Consider the following 5,000-nt stretch of genomic DNA (forward strand, 5'->3'; position numbering starts at 1 on the left):
ACCATTACAAAAAATGTATTTTCAGAACTTTTGTCCCTAAAAAGGCAAGGATTTGAAACCTATTTATTTTGTGTGTGTGACTCTAAACACACACACAGAAGACTAAACACACACACACCATTACAAAAAATGTCTTTTCAGAACTTTTGTCCCTAAAAAGGCAAAGATTTGAATCCTATTTATTTTGTGTGTGTGTGTGTGTGTGTGTGTGTGTGTGTGTGTGTGTGTGTGTGTGTGTGTGTGTAAAGCATGTGTGTGTGTGTGTGTGTGTGTGTGTGTGTGTGTGTGTGTGTGTGTGTGTGTGTAAAGCACAGTTCTCTCTGCTGCTTCGAGTTCACGTGTGTGTCTCCGATGCTTTCTGAGTCTTTTCAAAATGTCCTGACTTTACAGAATCGCTCCTCGACACTTACAGTGCAGTCACATCCACCTGCTATCATCTGTGTGGGAGATGCTCACGATCTGTTCGGGGAAATGCCGAGACGGTTCATGTCCTCCTACCTCGTCTCTTGTGCTTTAACACATCTCCAGGGTTCGACGGGTCGAACCAGATCGAGCGACAAACCCAGCAGGTTTACACCATGTTCAGTCTGGTGCAGATGATATTGAGTAGCTGCTCGAAAACCCGGATCTGTTCTGACCTGCACGTGGCCTGTACTGACACTGACAGACGTCTTATCCAATATATACAATATTTTCTGTACATACGGACTTGAAAAGAAAATAAAAAAAAATATTGTCTTTGTTAATACTTAGTATTTGTTAATACTTTATAGACTGATACTTAAAGATGTCTCTGCATTTTTTACACTGATTTTTATTTACTGAGATGTGGTGTTTAATTTTTTTTTTTTAAATAAAAATCAATGTCGGTAGGATGTAAATTTAGTAAATCTTATATTTTATTTTATTTGCCTTTTTTTATTTTAAATCGTTTATTGTCACGTACACAGTAAGGAAACAAGTTTATATAATATAAAAGACAAAAAAGCACAAAAAAACCCCAATCATCTTTAGAGGGGTTGTAATAAAATATTCATAATGTCACAGTGAAAAGCTAAACATTTCCCAGGAAAAAGCCAAAAATCAAAGTAGAGATTATATTTATGTAAATAAAAATGCTCAGATGAAAAAAGGAATAAATCTGCAGTTAAAGTAAACCGTGCAAGGCATCCAGTTCTATCCGTCTTCCCTCAGGTCCGAGTAACGTCCTGCAGTCTGTCCTCCGGGGACCAACTCACACTTTAAAATGTCATACGAACAGTCGATGTAACGACACGTAACACAAAATAGCGTGATTTTGTGTGTGTGTGTGTGTGTGTGTGTGTGTGTGTGTGTGTGTGTGTGTGTGTGTGTGTGTGTTTAGAAGTGAACAATTTCCCAAACTGTGGTGTGTGTGAGCCAGGGGCGGTTCTACCCCTTTTTTAGGGTGGCTTCAGCCCCCTGTCTGTAATCTCAGCCACTCTAAAACTATAAGTATAATTTTTACTTTCATAAATAAACAATAAAAATTACGTTAAAATGCAGGACATGTCATCGATGGGAAATAAAATAATTGATCAGTTTGATCCAAGAGCGATCTGTCTGCTTTATTTGAACGGAGAAGCACAGGTACGCGCAGCGTGCACGCGCAGTCAGAGCTGGAGGTGTTTATCTATAACGTTAATCGGCAGAAAGACGCAAAGACGGCAACCAAAAGCAGTGAAATTTCACTATTCTTATTACCAGAGTTGTCATATAATATATAATATAAAACTCTTCTTGTTTTAAATTCTCACTGAAGGCTAAACCCCCCTAAAGATGAAATCCTAGAACCGCCCCTGGTGTGAGCCCTGAGTCTCTCAGTAACACTCAGTCTGTCACTCAGTGGCTGGAATTGTTGGGAAACAGAAAAATGAGTCATTCAGGCTGTTGTGTAAGAAAACTTTGTACAAGCATCAAACTGTTCTTCTTTATTACCCTCTAACTGTACGACATGACTACCTACTTAACTCCTCTTTGGGTCTTTCAGAAGAAACTGGACAAAATCTGCCCTCGATTTAAAATAGATTGTCGTATGTTATTGAGTCAATGCTTTAGACTCTGTTGTATCTGTCCTTCACTTTTACACTGGATTAAAGGATTTTAAAAATGTAATCAGAGTCCTGGAGTTGATTGCAAACGATACTCTGAACTGAATAGTTTGCAAATGACACCCTGAATCGAATCGTTTACAAATGACACTCTGAATTGAATCGTTTGCAAATGACACTCTGAAATTAATAGTTTGCAAATGACACTCCAAATGTGAATTTTTTGGAAACAGCACTTTAGAGTTCTGTATATTCTATTTCTCGAGACAGTTTTCACTCTTAAAGCAGTCAGTGTCACACTGGGAGCAGGCGTATATTTAGTAAACAGCTCATTTATTTCTTTACAAAATAGGTACAAATACAGAAGTGTTTTTTTCTTCACACAAACAGGAAATATTTCAGGATATGTACAGAGTTTTACCAAAAATAATGTAGATTCTAATAAACACATGGTTTTGTAAACAATATTTACAAATTATTCATACATTAAAACATTGATTTCCCAAATTTGTACATCAGTAATTCCTTCCTAATTCTAATCATAATAACAGTTTGGCTAAAAAGCTGGAGTAGAAATGTCCTGCTTGATATCATAAACCATAAAAATAATTATTAAAATCATCTTAACAACCGGACAAATAGGTTTATTTGTGCTTTGTTTAAAGTACTAGCATTTGTTCGTGTGGTGTTTCATGATTAAACCGTGTTGCCTGAGATGTGGCAGATGTGAATCCAAACAACATCAGCAACAAAACAAAACAAAAGGACAAAATATAAATAGTAATAAAAATTTCCCTTTAACTGCTAGTGACAATACTGGCAAAGGTGCAGAGTCGAACACAGCTGATCGCTGTAATACATTAGTAACAGAACTTTAGCTATTTTATATATATATAAAAACAAAAACAAATAAAACAATAGTGCTGTTTAAAAAATAATGTGAAATTAAAGTGAAAAAAGTGACAGTTTCTTCAGTCTCAGTTTCATTGCCTGTTAAAAAATATTATAAATTATGACGCAACAGAAAAAAATCGCATGTGCATAGAAATAAAGCGCTCTTTATCTTATGGACCGGTCTGGAGGTAAAGTGTGGAAAAGTCTGAGACATGCGGCAAGAAGAAGTGTTAACAAAGTCAATGATTCAGTTTCAGGAAGCTTCTGATGAATCTGATCTAGAAATTCAACTTCAACTGAAAACGTCAATGTCATCATCCATTCTTAACGGTGTTTTAAACTGCATGTAAAAATAAGAGCTACGCTCGTCAGGGTCGGTGTGTGAAGAAGAAAAGAGAGGAAATGAGTCACATCAAGAGCCGTGATGAAGAAGAATCGTAAAAAGAAGAGCAGAAATATCGAACGGTATCGGAATCCGATCTCAGAACTGTAGTGGAGCCGGAAGATCTGATCTCCTGTCTGTTTTATATACAGAAGTCTTAATAAGAGCAATAGATGTTGGGGTTGTGTGTGTGTGTGATCATTTAAACTCATCAAAGCTAATAAAACCAGGACAGCTGGTATAATAATCGTTCATTTGAGATAAAACACATGATTTATAGTTTATTGTAAATTCAGTCGATTTGCTAAAACATGTTTAATGTCTGAGATGATCGTTTTTCTGACAGTTAGCATGTTGCCAACTAGTAAAGGTTGTAATTAAAATTTTGGCTGAATTGTTTGGCTGAACAAAACCTTTTACATAGATGAGATCTAATCTAATCTGATCTAATCTAATCTAATCTAATCTATCATCTAATTTTCTATTCTAAATAAACTGTTTATGTATTCTGTCCGGTGTGACGTCCTTTTGTCCATGTTTATAGACAACAGTGTGTCACATACTGTATCAGCAGGTCTGACGATCTAAACCGTATATGAACTAAATAATGCTGCTTTCTCTATTAGTTAAAACTCAAGACATTAAACGCGTCTCGGCCGATCGACTGCATCACGATGAAGAAGAAAAAATGGATGTCATCAGTCTGGTTTTTGTTTATGAAGAATAAAGTAGCTGCATCGTCGATAGAGTGTAGAAAAAAATATATATTCAAAAACAGCTTTTGGACAGAGGAACATCGATGAGGAGGAGAGTCCGAACTGGGACAGGAAGCGACACGTGAAGATCACGTGACAGTTCAGCGACGGCGAGGCGTGCAGTGTGTACATTCAGCTGTACACTGTGAGCTCAGCGGTAGTGCTGCAGTAGTGCACATTCACAGGTGGAAAAATAACACAACTATACATTTACAAATACACACTCACGTACTGACATCGTCACACTGGGGAAATGAAGGCGCACTGAATCTTTAACTGAACGCTGCTCTCATACAGTTTGGAGTATAAACTCTGTTATTTACTAGAAGATGCTTTTTTTTGACGTCTTCTCGGAATAATAACTCTAGTCTTTATGCTGCCTTCTGAACGAGGTGGAGATAATCGTTTTTAAGATTATTAACACTGTCCATGATCGACTCAATTACATCAGAATGCACAAAAACAACACAGTATATCAATCAGCACGCCGACTCTGTGACACGATAAAGCCGAATAAAGCCTTATTTCAGAGAATTGATGATTAGAGGAATTGATTTTTCCTTCCTTTCTCTAATTTAATCCTTCTGTCCTACACCAGATCCTCAGCGGAAAGGGTGAAGGCTCCCACGTGCTTCCTCTGAGACACGTGAAGTGAACCGATCATGTCTGTGCGATCACAGACTCACGGTGTTATCTGCCCTCTTCCACATACGTGAGCTTAGACCGGTTCATGGCTGGTTCGTGTCGCTGTGATTAACAGGGAAGAGAAAGTAACGACGTGTTTTGTTCTCTTGTATGCGACGTGAGTGAGACATCGTTACAGTTGGCACAATTAATTGCCATGGGGAAATAAGAGGAATAATAACACTTCATGGGCAAAAATCATCTATTTTTGTGTCA

At 37.4% G+C, this 5,000-nt stretch overlaps 1 protein-coding gene and 1 long non-coding RNA gene across 3 annotated transcripts in view; one reads left to right on the top strand and one right to left on the bottom strand.

The window, feature by feature from the left end:
* The window catches only part of LOC113652269, a 1,902-nt gene extending 1,156 nt beyond the window's left edge, over nucleotides 1–746 (top strand). Inside the window, exon 2 of the long non-coding RNA XR_003442847.2 lies at nucleotides 391–746. This is a non-coding gene — a long non-coding RNA (uncharacterized LOC113652269). The remainder of the gene's footprint in view (nucleotides 1–390) is intronic.
* A 3,698-nt stretch (nucleotides 747–4,444) lies between these two features.
* The window catches only part of LOC113652471 (transcription initiation factor TFIID subunit 4-like), an 86,799-nt gene continuing 86,243 nt past the window's right edge, over nucleotides 4,445–5,000 (bottom strand). For both annotated transcript variants that reach the window (XM_027161563.2, XM_027161561.2), the window contains one exon: nucleotides 4,445–5,000. This exon is cut by the window's right edge and continues 1,694 nt beyond it. The gene's annotated coding sequence lies outside the window, so the exon portion shown is untranslated.

This window comes from Tachysurus fulvidraco, chromosome 13 (assembly GCF_022655615.1).
Source record: "Tachysurus fulvidraco isolate hzauxx_2018 chromosome 13, HZAU_PFXX_2.0, whole genome shotgun sequence".
Taxonomy (NCBI): Eukaryota; Metazoa; Chordata; class Actinopteri; order Siluriformes; family Bagridae; genus Tachysurus; species Tachysurus fulvidraco.